The sequence below is a fragment of the Brassica napus genome, chromosome C4, assembly GCF_020379485.1.
Source record: "Brassica napus cultivar Da-Ae chromosome C4, Da-Ae, whole genome shotgun sequence".
In the NCBI taxonomy this organism is placed as follows: Eukaryota; Viridiplantae; Streptophyta; class Magnoliopsida; order Brassicales; family Brassicaceae; genus Brassica; species Brassica napus.
In genome coordinates, this window is record NC_063447.1 from 27,627,564 (window position 1) to 27,639,420 (window position 11,857).

Sequence of the window (11,857 nt, forward strand, 5' to 3'; positions counted from 1 at the left end):
TTGGCTCATCTCTCGAATCTCTTTCCAGAAGTCTTCTGATATCTTTGTTGTGAACACAAATGGTATGTCCATCTACATCTTTGGCGTATCCTTGATCATCTCTGTAGATTCCATACTCAAAGGCTCTTCTGCCAAATTCACGACGTCTGTCGACCGATGTTGAGACGTCAACGTCAATCGATGGTCGATTAGGATGCCGAGACCTCTGTTTGAAGCGTTTATCTATGCCACCAGCTGTGTCATAGAATTCCTTTGTAACCTTCTGATGGTGTTCTGGAAAGTTGTGTTGTTGCACGAAGAGGTTGTCTGCTCCATTTAGTCATCTGATGGATGTCTGCAATATCCTCTCGAGATAGATGCAGAGTACGTCCATCTATTGCCTTTGCGTAGCCATTTGGGTCCCTGAAAATACCAAATTCGTCTAGAGTTAGATACTGGTTATCAAATTTATCTTTTTCGCTTACAGTGGATTTTGGTTTTGGACGGATGTCGATCGATGTTGTATGGTTGATGTCGATCGATGTTGATGGATTGATGTCGATCGATGGAGGAATCGCTCTGTCGATCGGATGGCTGAAATGTGTTCTTTCCCAAGCAGCTTCGGCTCGTTTCTGATATGTTTCATCGCGTCTTTGCATGTTGAGAAGTTCCTCATATGTGAAACCCTCATGAAGTTCATCAGCTCCTTGATCACGGTATGTTGTTTCTACTGCGTAGCTCTCGTGATGGCGATCATCTGTCCATGTTACACCATCACAGGAGGAAGAACGATCAATCACTTGAATACCTCTTTACTGATGTGTGGCAATCACCAATTTTATCATCTCAGAATTACAAATACTATCTTGTTTTGGTGGATCACTATACTCGTTACACTTGGTTATACCCGTTAACAGCCAAATCCGAGGTCAAAACCATCTTCATAACCTTCAAAACTCTTGTTGAAAACCGCTTCCAAACCAAAATCCAATCACTTTTCTCAGATAAAGGTTCGGAGAGCAAGAAATTCTCTCCTCTCAGCTGCACAAATGCCCCTTACCTTCTGGCCTCAAGCTTTCGCCACCTCTGTTTTCTTAATCAATAGAATGCACACACCCATACTCTCCAACCAATCCGCTTTTTACAAGTTGTTTCAAAACCCTCCCAACTACCATAAACTCAGAACATTTGGATGCTTATGCTTCCCTTGGTTGCACCCATATGTTCCTAATAAATTGGAGAATCGATATCTTCCATGTGTGTTCATTGGGTAATCCCTCACCCAAAGTGGTTATCAATGCTTGGAACCAACCTCTGGACGTATATATACGTCGCATCATGTACGCTTCAATGAAACCGAGTTCCCTTACCAAACCCTGACCAAACCGAACCCTGTTCCCAACCCCAATCAACCTGCCCCTTCCTCTGAACCTTATACAATCATACCTGGATCATTGCCACTCATACAGACTTCTCAACCGGCTGCGAACGATCAGACTCCTAGTTTGGGTTCTCCACCTCCTGTGATCACGGAAACAATGCCTGCATCTCTGGTTGACACTGGACCAGTTGATCAACCTCACGTAGAGCAGGCACCTCAAGCTATACAACCTTCTGAAACAGCTGCAACGGCTGTCTCGTCTGTTACAACGCTCGCTGCAGTAGAGCCTCAGGCTTCACCACGACACTCTATGACGACCAGATCCAGGAACAACATTGTAAAGAAGACTAGCAAATACAATCTTCATGTTGAACTTCGGTCTGATCCCCACTGGATTCCTACAACTTGGCAACAAGCTACGAAACATCCATTATGGCGCAAAGCGATGTATGATGAGTTCAACTACACGACTCAAAATCGTACTTGGGATCTTGTTGAGACAACGCGTCATATGAATACTATTGGTTGCCGCTGGGTCTTCACAATAAAGTATAACCCTGATGGAAGTATAGATCGCTACAAAGCGAGGATAAAAGCAAAAGGGTTTCATCAAAAACCAGGTGTTGATTATGAGGATACTTTCAGTCTGGTCATAAAATATACAACCATTCGTTTGGTTCTTGGTCTGGCCATCAACAAAGACTGCCCAATCCGTCAGATTGATGTCAATACAGCCTTTCTTCAAGGCCATCTCGATGAAGAAGTGTTTATGTGTCAACCGCCAGGGTTTCAGGATGCTGATCGTCCAACCCATTCGTGTCGCCTGCAGAAGGCTCTATATGGCCTCAAACAGGCTCCCCGAGCCTGGTATTCAGAACTCAAGAAGTATCTTCTCAGCGCAGGTTTTCATAACTCTCTTGCTGATACGTCTCTATTCATTCTCCGCCATGAAGGACAGTATGTCTACTTCCTGGTTTATGTGGACGATATTCTCGTTACTGGTACTGATAGCACTCTGGTTCAACGAGGGATCAAACGTCTGGCTGCAAAGATCTCTATCAAGGATATGGGTCATCTCAGTTATTTTCTCGGAATCGAGGTGATACGAACGAAACAAGGACTCCATCTAATGCAGCGGACATATGTTACAGACTTGCTGCAGAAGACAAACATGCTTCATGCAAAACCGGTTGCTACGCCTCTCCCTTCCTCACCAAAGCTAACTCTGCACTCTGGTCCTCTATTGTATGATCCTTTTGACTATCGACGTGTAGTACGCAGTCTACAATACCTTGCCTTAACTCGTCCTGATGTTTCATATGATGTTAACCGACTCTCGCAGTTTATGCACAAGCCATCGGTGGACCATTGGAATGCAGTCAAGCGTATGCTATGCTACCTTGCCGGAACTCTAAGCCATGGGATCTTCCTTCGCAAACAATCATCTCCTCAGCTCCATGCATTATCTGACGCCGACTTGGCCGGAGACACAGATGATTATGGGGGTGATTGGTTGGGCTGTAACTGTAGTAAATTTACTTTAGAATTTAGTCTGTAGGATTTTTGATTTACCTTTAAGGGATGTAGCTTTAAAATTTCCTACACCTAAAAAGATGGGGCTTTAGAAAATAAGATATTTACAACCATTTTTTGTGTGTTTTTGTTGTAGCTTTAGTTTTTTGGTTGTACCTTTAAAAACCAAGATAAAGCATGATGGGTAGTATTTAAGGCTGTAGATGAAAATTAAAGCTAAAATCACTTCCTAAAGCCCAACCAATCACCCCATATGTCTCTATGAATGGAAACATTGTCTACTACAGCGCTCATCTGCTTGTGTGGACTTCAAAGAAACCGAAAGGTGTTGCTCGCTCCTCCACAGAAGCCGAGTATCGAGCTGTTGCGAACACTACTGCAGAGCTCCGATGGATTTGTTCACTCCTTACCGAGGTTGGAGTTACGCTAACGTCTCCACCGACTGTGTATTGTGACAACATCGGTGCCTCCATCTTGTGTGCTAATCCAGTTTTCCACTCCCGCATGAAGCACATAGCTATTGACTATAATTTCGTGCGTGGACAGATTCAAAACAGAGCTCTCCGGGTATCTCATGTTTTAACCAAAGATCAGCTTGCTGATGGCCTCACCAAACCACTTCCTCGCGCTCAGTTTCAGACTCTATGTGACAAGATTAGTGTCTCAAAGGTTCCACCATCTTGAGGGGACGTATTAAGAAATATCTTAGACTATAAGGACCTCTCTGTAAATACTTAAGTCTACTATTAACCCTACTTGTACCTACTGTATAAAAAACCTTGTACATGAGTAATAGACAAGTCATTCAGCCAACTCTCTATAGTTAGATCCTAACGAGTGTCAAAGACACTTTATCCTTAAGAGAGAACCAGTGAGTTTAAGTTTATTTTGGCTTTATTCTTCATGCAGGCTAAGGGAATGCAAGAGCAGGAAATCTAAAACATTCTCACAGATCCTGTAATGAGACATGTAAGAGACAAACTTAACTTCCTAGATGTTTTCAGAAATCAAATGTTTGATCCATATGTTGAAGTTGATGATGTTTTTTCTTCTTTTGAATAGGTTCTGTCTGATCTCCAGGAGAATCCAGCAGCAGCACAAAAACAAATGCAGAACCCGATGATCATGAATAAAAATCCAAAAGCTTATCAGCTCAGGGATCGTCCAGATGAAATAAAACCTAAACGTAGATTTTTTTTTTTTTACTTTTGTAACTCGAAACCCAAATCGTTTGTTCCCGGACTTAATTATTTTTTCTCACATCAGATCTTGTTTTAATTAAGACGTGAACCTTATCTTAATGTATTTTGATCCAAAAAAAAAAATTAAGAGGTGAACCTTGTCTTAATGTATTTTGATTACATTTCCCTGTATACACCATGCTTCAGCTTTACGTCATTCACCTTCCCACTTACGCTTATGATGATGACAAAGGTATCAGCTCCAGGGCTTAAACTAGGTCTGCAGGAGGTAGTTCGTATCTCGGTAGTTAGTTCGACTAAAATCTCGTCGAATTGAGTTAGTTCGACTAAAATCTCGTCGAATTGAACCGACAAAAATTTGATTTGGTATTTGGATAGTTCAGTTTTTTATTTTTATACTGAAACTATCTGAAGTTTTTGGTTTCAGTTATATTTCGGTTAAATTCGGGTACTTTCATGTAAAATAGATTAGTTTTGTTTGTTCGATTACTTCAATTCAAAATTTTGATTAATTCGGTTAACTTTAAAAAAAAAACTAATGATTACTAACCGAAAACAAAAGTTTTTTTATAAACATGCCGAATTGAACACAACTCATTACCGAACTAAATCAAATTTTGGTTCAGTTCGGTTATAAACTGCATGCCTAGCTTAAACCATTAGTAGCTTTCATTTCATTCAATAACCTAACGGCTTCTTTCGCTTCTCCCAACTTACAGGCCTATCTGATCACTACATTTCTAGATAACAAAATCTTGATGACAACCTATCTGCTTCATCTTCTCAGTCAGCTCCAAACACTCAATTCAAACTCTTTTTTCTTCCAGGCATGACTACTTTCTCTCATATATCATCCATCTAAAGCACTATAACCCTTATCAATTGATGCAGAAAAGATATTTAGAATAAATATCTTAATTATTCAGTGTTTTATTTATTATTTGGATAATTATCTTCAATTTTTTATGGTTTTATGATTTTTTATATAGTCTTTTAGACTACGAGATTATGTAGTTGATTGCTTATTAATAAAATGAGTTTTCCTAAAGAGTATTCTATAAACCACTCAGAAGAATATTCTCAAACATTAAAAAACTTTTGCTTAATTGATATCACTCAAATTACCCTAACGAGTGATTTATACTCTCTCAAATAGGAGGTCAAATTGTAGTAGTTAGGGATCGAATCCACAGGGAGCAAGGGAACACAATAGATCTAATAGTTATATGATTAAGCTAGGCTAATAGGGTATAAAGCAGTAAATATAATAAATTGCAGGGGCAGACAAGGTAGTTGTTCTTATGGGATCGAGAGTTGTTTGGTGGAAGGATGGTTGCTAGATCTAGGATTTCTATTCAGGTAATCAGGATTATAATCCTACAGATGCCTAAGAAGTTGTATGCATGATATTATAGAGCTCAGCACTTATAAACAAACCCATCGGCTCTAGCTTTCTAGGTTTGTGTATTGACCAGATATAAGTGTCGATCGATGATTCTATAGGAATATCGATCGATACACTTGTTGTACCGTCGATTGATTATTCGATTGGAATATCGATCGACGCGTTTAGTCAAGCTTTACGCGCGGGTTTAATTGTGCGCACTAGGCATCCTAGATCAGCTCTCGCCTTACTCTAGCAATCCTAGCTCAATTAGGATGGATTCAGGGTGAGATGCAAGTGATGACTTGAGTCTACAACTCCTAGATCAAGTTCTAGCTAGCTAAACTAGAAACATGCTTTAATGACAATCCCAATGATGAATATCACAACTTAGCAATCTATAATTGGGGCTAATCCCTCATGACCTATCTGAACCCTAAACCTAACAGGTGGATCTATTCAAGTATGAATTTTGTCACAGAAATCATAGATGAATAGATATAAAATTGCAATAGATATAAAATCCAAAACCAATGGAGTTCCAGGAGGACTCTGAAGGCAACGGCTTAGAAAACACATAAATAGGGTTTTAGTTCGTCCAAGGGTATTCTGGTAAGTTTTGGTTGCTTATGGGATTCAGTCGGTCATAAAATATGTTTGACCCATATTCTGGCATCACCGTCGATCGACACCAATGGTGCACCGTCAATCGACAGTCCTTCATATTCGACAGCTTCCTCTTGCGAGACAGACTGACCACTCTTCAGTAAAACTGGCATAACGTCTGCTACATGATGCTGATTGACCTCAAACCGGCGGCATTGGAAAGCTAACTCAAAGCTCTATCTTATGTTAAAATATGGGCTCAGTATAACGGTGGTAAGATCTCCATCTATAGCTAAACATCTGACGTGTATGTGCAGCTCTGCATTCAAAAGGCTCCAAAAGACACCAAAATCACCACTTTCCTCCAAATCGTCTCTTAACCGGTAAATACTCTAAATAAACTCTATATAGTAGTAAATATATATTAAAACACTTATAAACCATGGCTAAAAGTGGGTAAAATCCATGGCCTATGAACTCCCCCAAACTTACCCTTTTGCTTGTCCTCAAGCAAAACATACATGCAGTCTCTCTGAAAGAGGTTTGAAAACAACAGGGACTCACAGATTTAAAACTCATAATCATCACCTTAGGAGGAAATCCTAATCTCATAAGCACATTATACCATATCCTAGTCTGGCAACCAAATTCACCTAGTCAACAACTTAGCAAATCATGTCTGACAATCCCCTCTACCAACCTCAATTCTTGCATAAATAAAAGTGCAGGCTTTACGTTGAGAGTATCGATCACATGATGCAAGGATACTCAAACAAGTATCTGGACCTGCAGGTAAATAAGAGTTTATTTCCTCTCTCTCTAATAATTTCTCTCTCAATAAAAGTCTGTTTATATTGCAAGATCATTGACCAAGATTTGGACAGGCTTCCATGAATCAAGCTTTAATGGCTTTGGCCACCAAATTTTGTTCACTTCTTTTTGACCTATATCCAAGGATTATTTGTGAATCAAGCCTTAATGGTTATAGCCAACAAGTCCTGTTCGAATCCTTTACCTATAGAATTCTTATGAATAAAGCCTTAATGGTTGTAGCCATCAAGTCTTGTTCGAATCCTTTACCTATAGAATTCTTATGAATAAAGTCTTAATGGTTGTACCCAAGTCCTGTTCGAATCCTTTACCTATAGAATTCTTATGAATCAAGCCTTAATGGTTGTAGTCATCAAGTCTTGTTCGAATCCTTTACCTATAGAATTCTTATGAATAAAGCCTTAATGGTTGTAGCCACCAAGTCATGTTCGAATTCTTTTCATAAATTATTATCTATAATTATATATATATATATATATTTATTTTTTTCTTCTTTTTTTTCTTTAATCTAAATTTCGAAATAGAGAGAGAAAGGGTGATAAATCTACACAAGGCTTTACCTTCCAGACTTGTTTGAAGAATCCGATCCCATGTATACCAAGCCCCAAGACAAGCAAAGTTTAGCTCAGTTAGGTTGGAGGTCAGATTTGATTCATTTCAAACATTCTCAGCAAGTGTAACATAGTTGACAAGTTGATCCACTTTAGTATCATTAGTGCTATCTGCAACTAGTAAGTCTAGAATGTTGTGCTTAGATAACAAGCAAAATCAATAAGTTCATTGTCCCCTTTTTGACTCAATAAAAACTTCTTTTTGAAAACATTTTAATAAGACTCATGAAATAAACTAATATCAATAAACCTCCCCCCAAGACTGAAACTACCATGTCCCCAGTGTAAATTCAGTCGGAGTTATGGTAATAACATAAACATAAGTACACAATTTAATAAGTAAGAACGATAACCTGCTCGCTGATGTTAGTGTCGATCGACACAATGAACTGACAATCGATCGTTGTTGCTGAAGTGCTGTCGATTGATGTCGACATGGTCTCATTGGTCGATGGCTAGAGCAATCATTCGACACAATGAAGACACAATCGATCGATTTTCCGAAGTGTTGTCGATCGATGTCGAGCTGGTCTCATCGGTCGATGTACTGAGCAATCGTCTACTCGGATCTGTTTCTTCTTTTTTTTTTATATATATATATCTAACTAAAACACAATATTAGTTGAACCTCCCCCAGACTTAAACAACACTATCTCCAGTGTTATATAGTCTAAGATCAGTGGAGAAATAAATCATAAGGACAATATTTAACAAGGAAAAATGGTATACCTGACTTTGATGTGAGTGTCGACCAACATAATTAAGTGGCGATCAATACTCTTGAAGCTCTGTCGATCGACACAGTTAAGTGGCGATCGATCGATGCTAGTGATGCTCTGTCGATCGATGTTGCGCAGCCATCTTCGATCATCGTGCCAACTCGTCTTCCTCGTATCTATTTCCTTTTACCTAATAGTGGGTTGCCTCCCACTCAGCGCTTTGTTATAGTCATTTAGCTTGACTTTGGAGATCTGATTTAGTCCGGATGAGAATGAGAACATGCTCCAAAACAAGTCTCAATGTCTGCTCTCTGAAGCTTTATCACTCTTGTGTGAAAGCCTCCTCCATAGACACTTCTCCTTTGTCTATCATCTCAGCAATAAGGAGTGCTCGAAGCTTTGCAAATGGTTGTGAGAAGCATCTGTTACGCACTCTGGATTTCTTGACACCATCTGAGGAGTGAGGAATCAATGATAACTGAGAACCTCCCATGGTCCTTTTCCTCTTCTTTCCCCCAGACTTATCTGATCGCGTGGTGGTGCCTCCATCAAAAATATTTCGACACACTTCATATTCTTTCTGCTCTGATACCCGATGGGTGTCGATCGATGTTAAGGTGGTAGTGTCGATCGATGCCGGTTTGTTGGTGTCGTTCGATGGTATCCGGTCGGTGGCGATTGATGCTGCTTCTGTTTGGCTCTTATCGACTTCATCTCTCAATCGCAACTCTCTTTGAGAAGCTTCTACGTGCTGATGATCATCCAGTACCTCAATGTAAGAACATAACTGCATACTTCTATCAGGTGGAATAGGAGATTCAGCTTCAAATACAGCGCATGGAACCACAATCTTCACAGGATCATGTATCCTCTTCACTCTTTTGTGAAATCCAGCAGCTTTTTCTGTCCAGATAAGTGGTCTGTGCTGTTTAGGGACAACAAGGTGTGAGGCCTTAGACATGTACATCCTTTCCTCAACTTGTTCCAGCTCGGCTATGTATCCTGGCATTACATCCAACCATGGGTGTCGATCGATAGAATCGGGTGGGTGTAGCTCGATGCTATCTGGTGGGTGGCGATCGATGATGTAGGGCGGGCATTGATCAACGATGTGGGGTAGTTGTCGATCGATCTCATCAGGTTGGTGTCGATCAATGGTAGCCCTTGATGAAGTCTCCAGATCTTTTCTAGTAGTGTTCTGTTCATCATCAAGCTTCTGCTCTGGGTCAAGCCATTCCTCCAGCTCTAAAAAGTCTTCCATAGTGACTCCCCTATCAGAATCCAAATATTCAAGTGTTTCTCCTTCCTCTAGTTCCAAGAATTCTTCTAGCTCTAAGAAATCTTCCATGGTGATTTCTATGTCCACATCTGAGGTAAGATAACATCTTGATCCATCTATGCTCTCCGATGTCGAGTCTGCAATGTCATGAGGACAACTCGAACTTTCAGGGATTTCAGTAGGTGTCAATCGGCAACAAGGGTTTCTGTCGATCAATGCTCAGATGGTTTTGTTGATCGTTTCTTAGGTCGTATTGTCGATGGACGTTGAGGTCGTGCCGGTTGTCGACGTTGAGGTCGTGCCGGTTGTCAACATTGAGGTCAAACCGTCGATCGACGTTGAAGTCGTACCGTCAGTCGACGTTGGGGTCGTACCGTCGGTCGACGTTGAGGTTGTTCTATTGGTCGACGTTGAGGTCGAACAGTCGATCGATGTTGAAGTCGTACCGTCAGTCGACGTTGAAGTCGTACCGTCAGTCGACGTTGAAGTTGTACCGTCAGTCGACGTTGAGGTCGTACCGTCGGTCGTACTGTCGATCGATGATGGGCTCGTGTCACTAATATCGGCTTCTTCTACTCAGCTCAGCTCTCCAGATACATGTTGTTCATCACTCTTTACCATATATCTCCTCGTAGATTCCATCTCAATCTCTAGATTTGCTGCAGCATCACAGAAAAATTTGTTGAGGAAGGCATCTCTCATGTCATTCCAGGTAGTGAGAGAACATGGTGGTAGCTTCTTGAACCAGTGAGTTGCATATCCAGTAAGGGAGTATGGGAAGAGTTTGCAGAAGTAGTGATCTTCAAAGACTCCATTGAAGATAAACAATACCAATTCCTCAATCATGTTGATGTGATCCATTGCTTGCTCGTGAGGAAAGCCATGAAAGGGACCATGTTCCATAAGAGTTATGTATATAGGTTTCAGCTCAAAGTCCTCCTTCTCAGCAATACTTGGCATGAGTACATTGACCTTCTCTGCCTTCTAGCAAGTAATGTCGATCGATGGCGTTGTGTTTCTGTCGATCGATTTCTGGTTCACTTTGTCGATCGCTGTTGCTTTGAGGGTGTTGATCGATACTTCCCTCGTAGACTTACGGATCGCGTATAAACCAGCAGGCTCCTTCTTTGAAGGACCTAGAAATCCTCTATTCATTGTTGTTCCCCGGACTGAGATGTATGTGCCTGAAACATAAGAAAACATTTTATGAGTTTTTCGAACAATAGTAAAACCTAGACTAAATCTAACTAAACAAGATCTAATGACGATCAAAGCACCCCGGCAACGGTGCCAAATTTGATATCACTCTAATTACCCTAAGGAGTGATTTATACTCTCTCAAATAAGAGGTCGAGTTGTAGTACTTAGGGATCAAATCCACATGGAGCTAGGGAACACAATAGATCTAATAGTTATATGATTAAGCTAGGCTGATAGGTTATAAAGCAGTAAATATAATAAATTGCAGGGGCGAAAAAATAGTTTTTCTTATGGGACCCAGAGTTGTTTGGTTGAAGAATGGTTGCTAGATCTATGGTTTCTATTCAGGTAATCAGGATTATAATCCTATAAATGCCTAACAAGTTGTATGCATGATATTATAGAGCTCAACACTTATAAACAAAATGATCGGCTCTTGCTTTCTAGGTTTATTTATTGACCAGATATAAGTGTCGATCGATGATTCTATATGAATATCGATTGATACACTTGTTGTACCGTCGATCGATTATTCGATTGAAATATCGATCGACGCGTTTAGTCAAGCTTTACGAGCGGGTTGAATTATGCTCACTAGGCTTCCTAGATCAGCTCTCGCTTTACTCTAGCAATCCTAGCTCAATTAGGATGGATTGAGGGTGAGATGCAAGTGATGACTTGAGTCTACAACTCCTAGGTCAAGTTCTAGCTAGCTAAACTAGAAACATGCTTTAATGACAATCCTATGATGAATATCACTACTTAGAAATCTATTGTTGGGGCTAATCCCTCATGACCTATCTGAACCCTAAACCTAACAGGTGGATCTATTCAGGCATGAAGTTTGTCACAGAAATCAGAGATGAATAGATATAAAATTGCAATATATATAAAAACCAAAGCCAATGGAGTTCCAGGAGGACTCTGAAGGAGTTCCATGAGGGCTCTGAAGGAGTTCCTCCCTTGTCTCCTAACTAAGAGCAATAATATAATAAAGCTTAAAGAATGCGTAGCCGTCAACAATGGCTTAGAAAATACATAAATAGGGTTTTAGGTCGTCCAAGGGTATTCTGGTATGTTGTGGTTGCTTCTGGGCTTCAGTCGGCATATAATATGTTCAGCCCATATTCTG